The sequence below is a fragment of the Gossypium hirsutum genome, chromosome A07, assembly GCF_007990345.1.
Source record: "Gossypium hirsutum isolate 1008001.06 chromosome A07, Gossypium_hirsutum_v2.1, whole genome shotgun sequence".
In the NCBI taxonomy this organism is placed as follows: Eukaryota; Viridiplantae; Streptophyta; class Magnoliopsida; order Malvales; family Malvaceae; genus Gossypium; species Gossypium hirsutum.
Window position 1 is genome coordinate 54061033 of NC_053430.1, and position 18740 is coordinate 54079772.

The 18740-nt window shown below is 34.2% G+C and overlaps 1 non-coding gene across 1 annotated transcript; it reads left to right on the top strand.

Annotated features, from left to right (window-relative positions):
* Positions 1-3137: 3137 nt before the first annotated feature.
* Positions 3138-3244, top strand: LOC121204046 (small nucleolar RNA R71). Its single transcript, XR_005898974.1, has one exon. It is a non-coding gene; the product is annotated as a small nucleolar RNA R71 (small nucleolar RNA).
* Positions 3245-18740: the final 15496 nt, after the last annotated feature.

The window sequence follows — 18740 nt, forward strand, 5'->3', positions numbered from 1 at the left end:
TTGCGTAGTAAATGGGATGAAAAAATTTGTTCCTTCGTTGGCCCATAACAACTCCTATTGCGAAGTCACTCGCGTCACACATCAATTCAAATGGTAGATCCCAGTCTGGTGTGACTATTATGGGTGTCGTAACTAATCGACTCTTTAAATCTTTGAAAGCCTTTAAGCATTCCTCATCAAACTTGAACGTTGAGTCCTTCTCCAATAATTTTCATAAGGATTTAGCAATTTTGGAGAATTCTTTGATGAATCTTCGATAGAAACCGGTGTGGCCTAAAAAGCTCCTAACACCTTTTACAGATGTTGGTGGTAGGAGTTTCTCAATAACATCTACCTTTTATTTATCTACTTCGATTCCATGTCTCGTTATCCGATGCCCTAGAACAATGCCTTCTCATACCATGAAATGGCACTTTTGCCTGTTGAGTACTAGGTTTGTTTCTTCACATCGCCTTAGTACCTTAGCTAGATAGGCTAGGCAATCATCATACGTATCTCAAAATACTGAAAAATCATCCATAAAAACTTCCAAATACTTCTCAACCATGTCAGTCAAAATAGACATCATACATCTTTGAAATGTAGCAGGTGCGTTACATAAACCAAATGGCATGAGTCTCAATGCAAATGTACCGTATGGGTAGGTGAATGTTGTCATGTCTTTCGATGCTACTGTAGTCTGATTAAACCCCGAGTATCCATAGAGAAAACAGTAGTAGTCTCACCTTGCGAGTCTATCCAACATCTAGTCCAAAAACGGCAAAGGAAAGTGATCTTTCCTAGTCGCCTTGTTCAGCTTCTAGTAATCGATGCAAATTCTCCATACCGTAACCGTTCTAGTCGATATCAACTCGTTATTCTCTTTTTTAATGACCGTCATACCTCCTTTCTTTGGCATGCACTGGACCAAACTTACCCATGAACTATCTGAGATGGGGTAAATTATACCCGCATATAACCACTTAATGATTTCTTTCTTTACTACATCCTTCATGATGGGGTTCAGTCTTCGTTGTCCATCGATCTTCCCTTTCTCTCCATCTTCTAGTATGATCTTGTACATGCATACAGATGGGCTAATACTGCAGATATTGGCCATGGTCCATCCGATAGCCCTCTTAAATTGTTTCAACACCAAGATGAGTTTCTCTTCTTGCTCAATAGTTAATTTTGCTGAAACAATCACAGGCAGAGTAGAAGAGATACTTAAATAAACATATTTTAGATGTGAAGGTATTACTTTGAGTTCTAATTTAGGTGGCTCCTCGATTGACCCTTTTGGTAGGCATAATCCCTTTCCTCTAACTCCAAAGATTCAAAGCGGGATTGCGGAATAAATCCCCTTTGATTAGCTTCTAAAAAAGCTAAGTACTCACCCTCCTCTTCATCATTCGAAGGATCTGATGTCAAAATTTGTTCCAACGGATCCTTCACATAGTTGAGCTCTTTCTCCACTATTAAATATTCTAAAACGAATACTGCAGAACAATCATCAATTGTGTCAGGAAACCTGATCATCCTAAACACGCATAGTAAACTCGCCCTTCTGCACATCAATAAGGGTCCTTCTGGCTGCTAAGAACGGTCTTCCTAAGATAATAGGCACTTCTTTGTCTACTTCAAAGTCTAGGATAACAAAATCAGCAGGGAAGATAAATTTATCTACACGTACCAATACATCCTCATTTTTCCTTCTAGATGTGCTAAGGATCGATCTACTAATTGAAGTGTAACAGTAGTAGGTCTAACTTTACCTATCCCTAACTTCTAAATATTGACATAGGCATCAAGTTGATACTCGCACCCAAGTCACATAGTGCCTTGCTACAATATGCTGCTCCAGTGTTGCAAGGTATGGTAAAACATTCAAGATCCTTCAATTTTGGGGGTAGTTTGTCTTGAAGATATGCACTGCATTCCTTCGTCAGAGCTGCCGTCTCAAATTCTCTGAGTCTTCATTTTTTGGACAGGATATCTTTAATGAATTTGACGTAGTTCGGCATTTTCTCATGTGTTTCAACCAACGGGATGTTGATATGAAGTTGCTTGAGTACATCTAGGAACTTCTTGAATTGAATCTCCTGCTTTTGCTTTTGAAGTCTTTGAGGGTAGGGTGGTGGTGGTTTCTTTACTGGAACTGGTTGATCCGTCTTCCACGGTAATTCTACACCTAAGGGGGTTATTAGTTGATCAGAATTAGTTGGTTCTGAAATTACCTTGTCGGGTTTTGTAGATTCTGGTTCTTGAGAAACTGGAATTTCCACACTTGGTTGAACTTCCTTTGATTCTTGAGCATCAACTTGCTTCTTTTCAGCTTTAATGGTGTTGGGCTCTACTATCTTTCCACTCCTTAATGTTAATGCATTGCAATGCTTCTTCCTCGGATTCCTTAGATTTTTCGTATCACCAGGTAAAGCACCTTGTGGTCTGTTCCTGAGTTCAGTTGCAAGTTGGCCTATTTGGTTTTCTAGGTTTTTCTATGTAACTACTTGGCTTTGGATTAAAGTGTCATTCTTGGCCATGTATGCCTTCAACAGATTTTCTAAGCCATTGGATGGTTTAGCTTAGGTTGGTTTCTAAACTTGTTCGGGAAAACTTGGTGGTTGGATCGATCTAGGTTGGGCGTAAGTATTACTGGTTCTAGCTCCTTGGTTACTCCAGGAAAAATTCGGGTGGTTTCGCCATAATAGGTTATAAAAATTGGATTGCAGTCCTTGCCTTCCCCAGTTTTGGTTCTGGTTACCTATGTAGTACATGGATTCTGGGTTTGATGGGCAATTTTTGAACAAATGTCCTTCCCAAAATAAATACAGGCTATATTTTAAAATTGATTTGGTGGCTGTGTTGCAAAATAGTTGGACCCATTAGTAGTAAGATTTTTAAGCATTGAGGATATTGATGATACCTGAGATGCGAGTGAAGTAAAAATGTCTACTTTATGTATTCCAACAACTCGTCTTCCTGATGCTGCTTGGTTGGTTGGCTATTGGTAATTGTTTTTGGCAATCCTCTCGATAATTTTATAAGCCTCATTGTAAGACTTAAAAAGGAGAACACCATTAGTAGAAGCGTTCACTACCATCCTCGTGTGAGCATTGAGACCATTATAAAATGTCTCAAGTTGGATGATATGTGGGATTCCATGATGAGGGCACTTTCGTAATAACTCTTTGTACCTTTCCCAAGCCTCATACAAGGACTCATCATCCATTTGTTGGAAGGCAGTGATATCATTCCTCAACTTAGCATTCTTGCTAAGAGGGAAATACTTCAGAAGGAGTCTTTCTGCTAACTCTTGCCATGTGGAAATTGAGTTTAGTGTCAATGAGTTCAACCAAGCTCGAGCTCTGTCCTTTAACGAATATGGGAACAGCTTCAATCGTAAAGCATCTTTAGGTACTCCGGCTAACTTCAAAGAATCGCTCACCTTCATAAATAGTCTTAAGTGTAGGTAAGGATCTTCGGTAGCCATTCCACTGAATTGGCCCACTATCTGAAGCATCTGGAACATAATTGACTTCAGCTTGAACTGTTGTTCCTCAATTTTGGGTCTCCTAATACCTGGATAAAGATCATTAAATACTGGCACGACATTTTGTCGTAAAGCTCTATCCCTATCATTAGCAGTAAGGATAGGATTTTGAGTAGGGTTTGCTCTGTTTCCTTGGATTGGATTTTCAAAGTTTATCTCTTCGTTCCTCTTTTGATTTGCTTGTCTTCTTCACTATTGAAAGGTTCTTTCTATCTCAGGGCCTACAGGGAGTAGGTCAATAATTAAGTCAATACTCATAAACTCTTGAAATAATCACAGAAAAATTAATAAAGTTAGAAATTAAACAGAAAAAATAAAACCAAAATGTAAACTAACAATCTCACAAATATTGACTTTTTAAAACAGTCCCCAACAACGATGCCAAAAACTTGGAACGACAGAAATGTGCAAGTGTACACAATCGCAACAAGTAATAAAGTGATAAGTAAATGTCGAGTTATCATACCCACAGGAACTGTGAAAAGGATTATTTATGAATGCAATTTAAAACACTTTAGTGAATAAAAATATTTTGTTTAAATAGGGTGATTAAAAACTTAAGAAAATTAAAATAAATAAATAAAATGAAGTAAAAGAAAGTTCTAATGCACGATTTCAAAATAAGATTTAATCAAGATGATATAATTGTGTTGGATTAATTACACTTCTCATCTTAGAATTATTAAACTTATGTTTATATTGTTACAAATAAAATCACGGCAACCCGATAATTTACTAACTTATGAACATACTTACATACCAAAATCCATTCATCTCTTGACATATCCCTATGTCAATTCAACCGACTAAACATATTCTAGTAAGCAAACATGTTATTGTACATACAAACTCATTAAACTGAACTAATCTCTTGAATATCCCTATGTTAATTCAAACGATTAATTAAATCTAACAAGCATATAAAAGACTATGTGAGGTAGCAAGGTATCCCTACCTTGAAACAGTTTAATCACAATATTCTTGCAAGTTATGCAAGGCAATAATATCGCCAGATATATTGCTAATTTAACCTTCAGCTACCTTAGAAGAATAAACCTGCACTGATCAAGTACTGTTTCAGTTAATTACAATTTCAATCTGTTTAAATAATTAATTCATTAGTTACCTCACAGTCGTAATGCAAGAATAACTTAGGCATGATTTTACTTAATCAAGCATCTTACCGAGGCCTATAACAACATAGACACAGTTTTAAAAATTTAAGAAGACGAAATGCAATCAACCCAACACGAATTAAATTCAAGCTAAGCTAATTAAATTAACCATTCCAACAACATGAATACTCATAGATATGCTCATCATAACAACAACTAAAATTAAAGAGATAGGGAACATGAATCAAATCCAGTGGTTTTTCGAGGCTTGACTTGGTTACTCTGTTCTTCCTTCTTGTTGTCCTCGCCCATCAAGGCTTCAATAAGCACTCAATTTCTGCTTGAAAATGGTTGAAGAACACCCCTTTTCCAAAGGAAGAAATCAACACAAGAGCAAGGGAATTGAAATGGAAAAATGAGAGAAAAAGAATGAGAGATGAGAGAAGTGTTGTGAAATGAATGAGGAATGAATGAGATGCTTTGAATGATCAGCCAAGGGGGGCTTTTAATAGCTGAGTGTGACAGCTGAAATTTTCTAAAAATAGCAGCGAAAGATCCACCCCTTGGCTGGCCACCTATGTGGCAAAGTTGATGCTTTCAACTTTGCTAAAAATGGCTTAGGGTAAATCCAAAAATCCACCAATCGTGGAGGGGTTTGAATGCAACTTTGACAAGACTTCAAGGGCTTCTTTGAAAGCTTAATTAATCAGCTAATAAGCTGATTTGGGTCAGCATATGGCCGGTTTTGGGCTGCCCAATCTTTGGCCAGTTCACTTTAATCAGTTCGGTTCAACTGGGCTACTTTTCCATAATTAATTAATATTAATTTATCTAGCCCAAATTAAATTGGGTATAAATTAAAATTAATTATATTATGAATTAATACACATAATTGAACCGTGTTAGGCTAGAAATTAATTTTCCTTGATACTTCAAATTGCTTCTCAATTTTGTGCTTCAAGTAGTGTCTGCCGAGCCATTTTTCGCCCTTTGTGCAATTCTGTCGAAAATAACCAAAATTACTCAAAATTAATTATAAAATTAACTAAAATTTGTCATGATCATATTTTAAGTATAATTTAATTATTTTATAAAAATTAATTTTTTTCGACAAGAATTTAATCGAAACAGTATGATTTTAAGCTAAAAAAGGTATGTAAAAATGCATAAATTTTCGTGTTGCCAATAGTCAGTGTAGTAAAATTTGAACTCTTTGTGAATTCCCTAATGTGTTTCTCGAGGAATTACCTGGATTACCATTGGATCAAGAGGTTGAGTTTACAATTGAAATGTTTCCTGGTCAGCTCCGGTGTCAATGGCCCCTCTTGTATGTCATCGACAGAATTGAAAGAATTAAAAGTACAATTACAAGACTTATTGGACCGTGGTTTTATACATCCTAGTATACCGCCTTGGAGAGCTGCAGTGCTTTTTTTGAAAAAGAAAGATGGTTCGATATGGCTTTGTATTGATTATCGGCAATTGAATAAATTGACGATTAAGAATCGATGTCCTCTAGCCCGTATTGATGAGTTATTTGATCAACTAAAAAGAGCTTTTGACTTTTCAAAGATTGATTTGGATTAGGTTACTATCAGTTGAAAGTGAAAGAAAGTGATGTACCGAAAATGACATTTTGTACACGGTATGGTTATTACGAATTTTTAGTGATGTCTTTTGGATTGACGAATGCTCCGATAGCATTTATGGATCTAATGAATCATATTTTCGAACTGTATCTAGACCAATTTGTGGTAGTTTTCATTGATGATATTTTGGTCTATTCGAAATTTAAATCTGAGCATGAGCAACACCTCAAAATTGTTTTGCAAGTATTATAGGAGAAACAATTATACGATAAGTTTAGTAAATGTGAATTCTGATTATCAGAGGTTGTATTCTTGGGTCATGTTATCTCAGTAGATGGAATTAGAGTTGATCTGAAAAAGATGGAGGTAATTGTTCAGTGGAAAGCACCGAGAAATGTGTCAGAGGTTCGTAGTTTTCTTGGATTAGTTGGTTATTAACAAAGATTTGTAAATGGGTTTTCGAAGATAGATTTGCCGATGACAAAGTTGTTACATAAGAATGTTCAGTTCGTTTAGGATGATCAGTCTAAAGAAGGTTTTGAGAAATTGAAACAGATGTTGACTAAAGCACCGATTTTGACTTTACTAGAATCGGGAAAAGATTTTGTTCGTATAGTGATGCTTCCTTGAGTGGCCTTGGTTGTGTTTTGGTGCAAGACGAAAAAGTGATGGCTTATGCGTCTTGTCAGTTGAAAGTGCATAAACGCTCTTATCTGACACATGATTTAAAGCTAGCTGCTGTGGTTTTTACTCTAAAGATATGGAGGCACTATCTGTATGGTGAAAAGCATTATATTTATACCGGTCATAAGAGTCTCAAATACCTTCTATCTTAAAAAAAGTTGAATTTGAGACTGTGTCATTGGGTCGAGCTTTTGAAAGATTTTGATTGTGTTATTGATTATCACCCTGGTAAAGCTAAGATGCGTTGAGTAGAAAAGTAGCAATAGAATTGTGAGCAATGTTTGCTCGGCTCAGTATCAATGATGATGGAAACTTATTAGCTGAATTAAAAATCATACTGGTGATGTTTGATCGGATCAAGTCAGTGCAGTTAAAATATGACAAGTTGGCGAACATGAGAGAAATGGTTTAAAATGGTACATTAGAAAATTTTAGCGTTGATAGTTGTGGTTGCTTAAGATTTCATAATCCTATATGTGTTCCGGATGTTTCTCAATTGAAAGAGTTAATACTTCATGAAGCTCATGATAGTCCTTTTGCTTTACATCCGGGAGGAATGAAAATGTATCATAATCTGTGAGAATCTTATTGGTGGCCAGGAATGAAAAGAGATGTGGTCAAGTATGTTGCTAAATGTTTAGCTTGTCAGCAAGTTAAGGCGGAACATCAGGTTCCTACTGGATTACTTCAGCCTATTACTATTCCTCAATGGAAATGGGATTGTATCACAATGGATTTTGTAACGGGGTTACCTTTATCGACAAGTAAGAAAATTGTTGTTTGGGTGATTGTTGATCGACTTACGAAATCGGCTCATTTTATTGCAGTCAGGATTGATTGGTCACTTCATTCTATTACTATTCCTCAATGGAAATGGGATTGTATCACAATGGATTTTGTAACGGGGTTACCTTTATCAGCAAGTAAGAAAAATGCTGTTTGGGTGATTGTTGATCGACTTACGAAATCAGCTCATTTTATTGCAGTCAGGATTGATTGGTCACTTCATTTATATTCAAGAATTTTTGAGATTAAATGGTGTTCCTATTTTGATAATCTCTGATTCAGATTTGTGATTTACTTCAAGATTTTGGAAACAGTTGCATGAATCTCTTGGTACGCGACTTAATTTTAGCACAGCTTTTCATCAGCAGAATAATGGACAATCTGAGCGAGTTATTCAAATTTTGGAAGACATGCTTCATGCTTGTGTTATTGATTTTGAATCAGGTTGGGAGTGTTACTTACTTTAGCCGAATTTGTATACAATAATTGCTTTCAATCGAGTATTCAAATGGCTCTGTATGAAGCTTTAAATGGACATAGATGTTGATCACCTATTTTTTCGATGGAATTGAGTGAAAGAAAAATGATAGGACTAAAATTAATTCAAGAAATGGAAGATATTGTTAAGAAAATTCTAGAAGGATTGAAGACAACTTTTGAGAAATAGAAATCATACACAAATTTGAAACATCGAGATATTGAATATTCTGTTGGTGATAAGGTATTTCTTAAAGTTTCGCCTTGGAAGAAAATTTTGAGATTTAGCCGAAAAGGGAAACAAAGTCCTTGATTTATTGGACCCTATGAGATCATAGAAAGAGTGGGACCAATTGCATATCGTTTGGCCTTACCTGTAGAATTACAAAAAATTCATGATATTTTTCATGTTTCAATGCTTAGAATATACCGATCGAATCCATCTCGTATAATTTCGACAGCGGATATTGAAATTTAACTTGATTTGCTGTACGAAGAAGAACCGATTGAGATTTTGGCATGAGAAGTGAAAGAATTGTGTAATAAATGAGTTCTGTTAGTGAAAGTATTATGCCGTAGTCATATTATTGAGGAAGTGACTTGGGAATCAGAAGAAACAATTAGATCTCAGTACCCCTACCATTTTTCAGGTAAATTTCGGGGACGAAATTTATTAAGGAAGAGAATTGTAATGACTCGATAGTCACGGGTGTTAAAAAATTTTCAAACATATAAGAGTCACACGCCCGTGTGTCGTGTGCCTCACACGGTCACCAGACACGCCCGTGTCATAGGCTGTGTGAAAACAGGGCTACATACTGACTTGTACCACACGGCTGAGGACATGCCCATGTGCCATTGCCGTGGGAAAACTAGAGAGGTTACTGACTTGGGTCACAGGGCCGACCACACGCCCATGTGCTAGCCCGTGTTCCACACATAGATAGTAGACACGTCCATATGTCTAAGCCATGCCAAACCTGTAAGGTATACTAACTTTAATTTGAAGGGTTACCCCAGGGGACACACGGCCGTGCAGCATGACCGTGTGTCACACACGGCTGAGACACATGCCCGTGTCTCTGCCCGTGTGGACAAAAATAGGCTATTTGTAAAGCCAAATTGCTACCCGTTTTCTCATGTACATAAAGCAATCAAATAATACCATTTCAATGCATATATAGGCAGCCAAAACATGCCAATCCATACACATATTATGCCATCTATCCTCAACCATTTCAACTACTCAATTCCATATTCAAAACATACCAACTCATTCGGCCAAAATCACTAAATTCACATAACTTCTAAATGTATTTTCATCACCTTACAATCAACTAAATCATGCCTCTCAAACATATCAATTCATCATCTATAAACATTCCTCAAACATTAATAACTAACCAAATGAGTAACCATTTACTCATTTCCATAACCATGGAAAATAATGCCAAAACACAAAACAGTATATACATCACTTATAACACTTATCCAAAACATAATTTTAAGCCAACTTAAATGGCCAAATACATACAAACATTTCAAACAAAAGCAAGCCAAATATCTTGGCTATAACAAACCATAAAACATATCATCAACTCACTAGCCTATACATGTCATATACCAAATTTACAAGTATCCAAAAATACCAACAAGTAGTCGATAGTGTGATGATGGTTCCCAATGATCCTCGATGTCTGAGCTAGCTTCAATAATCTATAAAACATGAAAGAAACACAAAGTAAGCTTCAAAAGCTTAATACAAATAAAGTCAACACATGAATATTTGCATATCAATTCAAATATGTTAAACATAGCTAATCACATTCAAATTCATAAACCTTTCTCACTAAATATATATTCAATGTCTTAATCGAATTTATCAATTATTTCCCCTTTCTAATACTCGTATGAATTTTGTACGTACCTGAGCCACTTAGCTCATTCACATATTCTTTCTTGACTTGACTTTGCCCATTGAACCATTCTGAATGATTAAGGATACTTGGAAATCACATAAGCTCATACAATGCCATATCCCAGATATGGTCTTACATGTTATAACATATCGATGCCACTGTCCTAGACAGGGTCTTACACAAAATCAATTAATGATGCCAATGTCCTAGACATGGTCTTACACGTAATCTCAATACAATGCCAATGTCCCAGACATGGTCTTACATGTAATCACATCTCGATAACCTAATGTCATGACATTCATATCTTACACTATTCTTAAGGTTTGTACGGGACTTTTCGGATATCGTAACTCTGTCGATTCTTGCTTGTAATTGTTCGTTCAATATTTATAACATTTCAATTATAAGTATACACATATAATTCAATTTAAAGGCATTCATTTGTATATGAACTGTAATAGTCTGATTTAGACCCTATTCAGAATGGTGGTTTCGGGACCACAAATCCAAGTCAAAAAGATATTTTCAAATTATTTTTTGTGTTTATTATGTGTGAATTTATGTCTGTGAATTTTTCATGCTTTAATTTTGTCATTTGAGTGCTCGATTAAATAAAAGGGCTTAATCGCGTAAAATGAAAATTTGATGGTTATTTGTAAAAGGGCTAAATTATTATTGTTCTGTTAATAGGGAGGTTTAAAAATTAAATTAGACCAAATGGCTATAGCATGGACAGTTAAGGACATGATTATAATGGTTTTGAATTAATTTATAAAGGTTAATTACGTAAAATGCATAATATGTTAATATATCATAAAACATAAAATAATTAAAAGCCATGTTCTTCAGTTTATCATGACTGAAACTAAAGAAAAGAAAAATAAATAAAGAAAGCTTAGGAAATGACACTATTGAAGCTTGATTCAAGGTGAGTTCTAGCTCGGTTTTTTATAATTTTTACGTTTTTGAGATCGCTGCTATGTATTTACAAATCCCATGCTTGACTTTTTTTTTTGATAAATATTTTGAGTTATGCCATTGTTGAAATCTTGTGATTTTTTGTTTGATGATGGAAAATAAAAGATATGTGATAGATTAACATGTTTTGTATTGGAATTTTTTGATGATTTTGAGTAATTAGGACTAAATTGCAAAAATAATAAATTAAGGGACTAAAATGTGAAATAAATGAAATGTATGGACTTGTATGAACACATGGAGCATTCGGCCTAAGCATAGTATGTGCAAATTCTGCATGTTTTGTATTTTGTGCAATTTGGACTAAATTGTAAAAAATGTAAAATGTCAGGGTAAAATGGTAATTTGCCCATTTATGTGTGTTTGGACTAAATTGAGTGAAAATATATTTGAATAAGATTAATTTGAATATTTTTAGATCAAGAACCAAAGAAATCAGATTTGGATCAGGGGAAAACTAAAGTTGTCGACTAGTCGTCCCGTTCCGTTTTTCATCGTCTGAGGTAAGTTTATAAGCAAATAGATATTGTTAATTCTAATTATATACGAGTTTATAAACTGAAATTAAATTATATGAGATTATATATGTGAAAGCTGAATGTGAATATGCTTGGGAACTAAGTCTGCGAGTTCGATTCGATCGAGTTTTGACGTCCAAAAGATCCATTTGAACCATAGGATTCTGATATATGTTTTCGTGTAAGACCACGTCTAGGATGTTGGCATCGATATATGTGTTTTCGTGTAAGACCACGTCTGGGACGTTGGCATCGATATTACGAGTAAGACCATGTCTGGGACATCAACATCGTATTTGATTTGTGTAAGATCCTGTCTGGGGCAGTGGCATCGATATGAGATAGCATGTAAGACCACGGCTGGTATGTTGGCATTGTATGTACATGTGATTATCCAAGTAATCTATTCGATTACGAATGGTTCAACGGCCAATATCAAGTTAAGATCGAATGTGATATCGAGCTGAAATATCAAGTATGTGCTAAGTTAGTTGATTTGAAAGTTAAGGTAAGTATATACTTGACATGAACGAATGAAATATGCATTATGAAATTGAGAACTATATATGCTTATGAACTTATGTGTATTCGGCCAAGTTACTATAATTAAATATTTTTCATGTGATGATATATGAGTTTCAAGTATGTAAATTACGTATTTGACTAAAGATTATTTAATTTGGTTTAGTTGATTAAATACAATTGTTCACTTGATTATTACTTCCTTATGACTTACTAAGCTTAAATAGCTTACTCTGTGTGTGTTCTTGTTTACCTCTGTTTTATAGATTTTGGATTCAAGTTACGAGCTCGGGGATCATCAGCAAAGTCTATTACACTATCGACTATTTTCGGTATTTTTTAAAAGTGAACTTTAGAATTTATGGCATGTATAGGTTGTATTATACTTTTGAAATGTTGGATTTTGGTTTATGTATAATTTAAGCCATGCGAAAATGGCTTAACTTCTATACTTGAATTCAGTTATGTTTGATTATGGTTTAAGTTCATTTTGGTTATAATGCTATGTGCCATGGATGAATGGTATTTGTGATATGTGTTTTGTGCATTGAAGTTGGTCGATGATTTTGGATGCGGTTTGAGTGAATCGGCTAAGATATATATATAATAGTATGAATTATGTTTGTTATGCTACCTTTGGTTAATATGATTTGATTATGTTTTATATGTGTTAGTAATGGTTTAAAATTAGTTGATGAGTATATTTGAATAAATGTTGGAATGAGATAATGAATATAATTAATTAAAAGTTCGGCATTTGTATATATATTTACATTCTTGCGTGTGATGCATTTGTTTGACATATACATTATTTTAAAGTATACATTGAGGTGATTGGTTATGTGTTTTGGTATTGAGTTGAATGATGATTATATAGAGATAAAAATATTTCGGTTGTGGTTTTATATTGATTTATTGGGAAGATATGATTTGCATTATAAGTAGTTCAAGTTAATGAGCTCAATACAAAGAACATATATGTTTGATATATTTGTTATATAATTTAATAAAGAAATTACGTTAGTTATAATGTATATTTGGTTATGTTACTAAATATTTTGATGTGTTTTTATGGCATATTAATGAGATGGATTGGTATGATTCTTATGTATATGTATAAATTTGCTGATTTAAATTATGACCACTTGGATAGTAAAAAGAAATGTAAAGTTGATATTATAATTGAATGGCCATAAGTAAAATTAAGTATATTCATCAATGATATGAGAATGTATATTTGGTTATATGAGTGTTAATTATGTATGAAATTAGTATGTGAATGGGATGTACCATGGGTTGTATTTTATGTTTAATTAATGGTTCATAGTGGTATACTAAAATGTGTATTATATATTGTATTAAAAATATGTTTGTTATTTATTAATTTAAAGTGGTATGTTAGAATGTATTTGATATATGTATTTAAAGTCTTAAGATATGTGCATGAAACTATCATATAATAAACTATGTTATAAATTTTAATTATTTGGATGTTAAAGGAAAAGCACATTTGATTTGTAGAATTGAAATTGTATTATCTTAAACATGAATAGTAATGTTTAACTTACTTAAGTTGTGTACACTTTGGGAATGCCTCATAACCCCACTCTGGCAACGGATACGGGTTAGAGGGTGTTACATGAACTTACCTCGTAGTCGGAATAGAGGAACCGGATCGACTATTCGATAACTTTCAATTTCCCTCGATCTAAATTCGATTCTTGATCTAAACACATTAAAAATTAACTCATTTATTCACCAAACCATTCAATTTAGTCCACAAATACATATTTGGGCATTTTTGTGCTTTATCCCCTAAATTCCACATTTATTCAATTTAGTCCCTACTTTAAAAAAACATAATTTACAATAATTTTAACTAAACTCAAGCTAGCCGAATTTCTATAAGCTTTATAACAGCCCATATTTATCAATATTTCACACATTTAACCACACATTTTCATTTTTTTCACAAATAAATCCCTTTTATGCAATTTCACTAAAAATCACTTTTCAAAACATTAAAATCTATCAACAATTATTCAATTTTCATCATAAAACATTCAAGAGCTCAAGAATTCATCAATGGCACTTCATAAAATCATCACAAATTCACAAATTAAGACATGGGCTAGTTAGTACTCAAAACAACGATCACAAAAACATAGAAATCATCAAAAATCGAGCTCAAAACATACCTCAATCAAGATAAACAAGGGTCGAACCTTCAAAGCTTTCAAAACCCTTATTTTCTTTTGTTTTTCGGTTGGAAATGGAAAAGATGAACAAATTTTAACTTTGTTTTGTTTAATTATGTTAGAATCCCTAAGATTAAGGACAGAATACTTGTCTTAGTCCTAGGAATTACCTTGTATAGTAGGATTTATTATTAATCTCTAATTCTTAGGAAATTACTGATTTCTAGGGATTGATTCCTTATTTGTACTTAGTTCTACCTATAAAAATCTGTAACCTAATTAAAATAATATACAATCTTCTCTCTAAAGTTTGTTCATGGTATCCGAGCCTTTGGAATTTTTTGATTCCGACTTCTTTAATCTCTCGTTCCAAATGTCCCCTCTCTTCAATATCTCTTGTCTCTCACTTTATTCCTTCCCATGAGTGACATCCCATGAGTGACACTATCGAAACTACATCTGAGATTGAAACCTCACAAATGATTCCAAACACCAATCAAGGAACTCCTTAAGGGGACCTTAATTCCTCTCTTATAATCACTAATCATCGGCTAGATAGGAAAAATTTCCTATAGTGGTCCCAATTGGTCATTATGGTGATCCGTGGTCGTGGAAAACTAGGGTATATTGATGGAGGCTTCCCACGACCAGCCACAATAAACCCAACTTATGGCACCTGGGAACTCAACAACTCGATTGTAATGGCTTGGTTAATCAATTCAATGGAAGGCCATATTAGTCGCACCTACCTTTTCTTCAAAACTGCAAAAGATATGTGGGATGCAATCAAATAAAATTACTCAGATCTTGGAAATGCCTCCCAAGTATTTGAGATCAAACTGAAATTGAAGGATATCCGACAAGGAACACTTGAAGTAACTTAGTACTACAATAACTTGAAAATTTTGTGGCAGGAACTAGACATGTACTATGAGGCAGACTGGGGAGAAGGCATGGATCACACAAAGTTTATGGTTCACCTCAACAAGGAACGCCTTTATGAGTTTCTGGCAGGATTGAACCAAGAACTTGATGAGGTCCGTGGTCAAATTCTGGGCAGAACCTCTCTACCAACCATTGGTTAAGCATTTGCAAAAGTTAAAAGAGAAGAAAAGCGCCAACTTGTCATGTTGGGGGATTTAAAAGAATCTAAACCTATGACAACTGCTGGTCACCGTCCCACTGAAAACTCGACTTTTATCTCCAAAGGCCCACAGCCATAAAATCTATGTGCTGGGAATGATTCAGGCTCAACCAGGCCATGGTACAGCTACTATAACAGTATACGACATACAAAGGAAAAATGCTTCAAACTACATGGCTATTCGGGAAAAAATAAGAACAATAAGGCTGCATTTGTAATATTCCGAATTAGGGACTAATCAGAATAGTGGTTTCGTGACCACAAATCTGAGATAGAAATAATTATTTTATAATTATTTTGATAATTATGATATGATTTCATGATTGTGTGAAAATTTCGTGATGAAATTCTATGCCCAAAGTGCTTAAATTGAAAATAGGGACTAAATCGAATAAGTTGCAAAACTTGCATTCTAGAAGTTTTTTGTATGAAATTGTTTTGGAATATTAATGAGGAGGTCTTAAATAGCAATTTGATCAATTTTAAGTTCATGGAAAAAATTAGGACATGGAAGGAATTTTTGGAAAGTTTAGTAGTAAGGGTATTTTGGTCATTTAGTTATTAAAATGAATTAAAAACAAAATTAAAAGCCAATTTTTGTCCATCTTCTTGATTAGGTCAAAATTTCAAGGGTTCTCCATAGCTAGGGTTTGTTTCAAGCTTCCAAGCTCCATAGTAAGTGATTCCAAGCCCCGTTTTTAATGTTCTTTACGTTTTTGGAATCCCGGTAGCTCGATTAAGCTTATGTTAGCAATAATTCAACCTAGGGTTTATATTTGGAAAAAATACCCATAGGTGAAATTTGTGTATTTTGATGTTTTATGATAGAATATGGGGTTTTAAATTATGTTAGACAACTTGTACTACTCGATTTTAAGCAAAAATGAGTAAAAGGGCTTAATCGGTAAAAATACCTAATAGTCACAAGTACATGTTAGAGTGAGAATTTGATGTTTCCATAGAAGAGAAAAGTGATCAGCATGTTGTAAAACATAAGAATAAGGAATAAAGTTTAATCCTGAGCCTAGGGGAAAAAATGTAAATATGCAAAAGTTTAGGGGCAAAATTGTAATTTTGCCAAAATTTGAGTTAAGGATTAATTTGATAATGTGAGTATTAAATGAGCTAAATGTGTTATTTTAGATCAAGAAAGACGTGGAATCGACCTCAATCGAGGAAAAGAAAAGATTGTGGACTAAATTGCAAAATCTTTGTATTTTGGTACCAAGGTAAGTTCATGTGTAAATAATGTAGCATAATTGTTATTTTTAAGTTATTGATATTAATTATGTGTTATGCTGAATTTCATTATGAAATGTATGCTTTGTGGTTAATTTCAAATAATATGTAAATTATGTGAGCTACTTGTTAAATATAATTGTTACCGAGTATTGATTTCGGCATTCTACGGAAGACGGCAAGGATAAGTGTTCGAGAAAAATCCCGTTTGAACCTTAGGAATAGATTAGGATAGAAGTGACATGTCACTACGATGGTTGAGCATCCGAACCCGTTGAGTTGAGTCTGAGTTCACTTATGGATGCGAATGTCCAAACTCGTTGAGTTGAGTCCGAGTTCACTTATGGATGCGAACACCCGAGCTCGTTGAGTTGAGTCCGAGTTCGCTTATGGGCGGGTTACATGATTGCTTGATTGAATATGTGGCACTTATATGCAAATTATCCATGTATTTGAATTATATTCCGATGTGTTCAACGGGTAAAGTTTTACTCAAATGGAGGAATACTCGAGATGAAAAGAGACGTATTGGTAAGTGATGAGAAATGGAGATTTTGGACAGGTATGTATTTAACCCTCAGGTTGAGTGTTGATTACAACCACGATAAGGTAATAAGATGATGAAAAATGATTAAAAAATGTGATAAGTGTGTTGATGATATATGCTAATGTTGATTAGTTTGATTGTTTGTTATGTTATTTATTATTTACATATGAACTTACTAAGCATTTATGCTTACTCCCTCCTTCTTACTCATTGTAGTTTTGGACAAGCCAGTTCAGGAGTCGGGATAGGTCGAAGGCTCAGTCACACTATCCGGAAGATTTTTGGTAAATGGCTTGTAAATTTAAGTATGGCATGTATAGCAATATACTTATTTTGTGTAAATGATCTTATGATATGGTGAAAGAATGGTTGAGAAAATATTTGATAATGATAAATTATGAAAATGGTAAGTTTAAATTATGTTTGATGTTAAGGAAAATTATTAAGATACTTAGTGCATAAAAACTCATAAGAGGGATGAAATTTGCCATAAACAGAATACTGCAGCAACACTGATGCAAGTTTGAAAATTTACTAAAAATCATAGAAATTGAATTTGGTGATGGACTACATATCAAATTGAATCTTATTATGTCTATTTTCACATGAAACAAATGAAACAGGTAAAGGAATTATATGTTAGAAGATATTTGAATTTTAGTGAAACAGGATCATAGCAGTTTCTGAATCCCCTGTTCCTACTTTAGAAATTCACCATAAATTGTAAAGATATAATTAGCTGGTTTATTTTATATCCTCAGAATCCTTATTGAGTCTAGTTTTATGAGAAATAAACCTCATAGTCATATGAATTTTTTACAAAGAGAAATGTGGTTAGTAGTAAACAGAGGTCAGACCAATCAAGTCCTGAAACAGGGGTAACTTTAACTAATAAACTGTACTAATTTGCCCAACAAAAAATTTTATAAAAAAATTAGTAGATAGGTATATGAGTCTAGATTCAGGGAAAATTTACAGATCTTGATTTCGAGTTTCATAACTCGAGATATGATTTTTCTTGTGACTGTGACGCAAGTAGCTTAAAAGCTGTGAATGTAGAAACAAATAATCCAAAGTTCTAAAAATGTTAAATTAAGCTTAGTAACACCTCATACTCGACTCCAGCGATGGTCTCGGGCGTGGGGGCGTTACATTTAGTGGTATCAGAGCAGGTTTAGTCAGTTCTCGGACTACGTGTTGTATGTAGGGATTTTGCTATACATGTCATATGTATAAATTGTGATAGTGTGACGACTTCTGACCTTTTTAAATGATTTTTTTATAGTAAATGGATCCCGATCCAGCTGTGGCAGATGAAGTAGAGAGTAATGCGCCAGCTCCTTCTGAAGGAGCAGCGCCGACTGAAAATCCACCTCCTACTGTTGGTCAGGGAGGAGGAGAAAGGGGTCAGGAAGCCTTTCTCCAAATGATGAGTGCATGGTACACTGAGTTCGTTCGTACGAACCCAAATGTACAACCTCCCCCACCT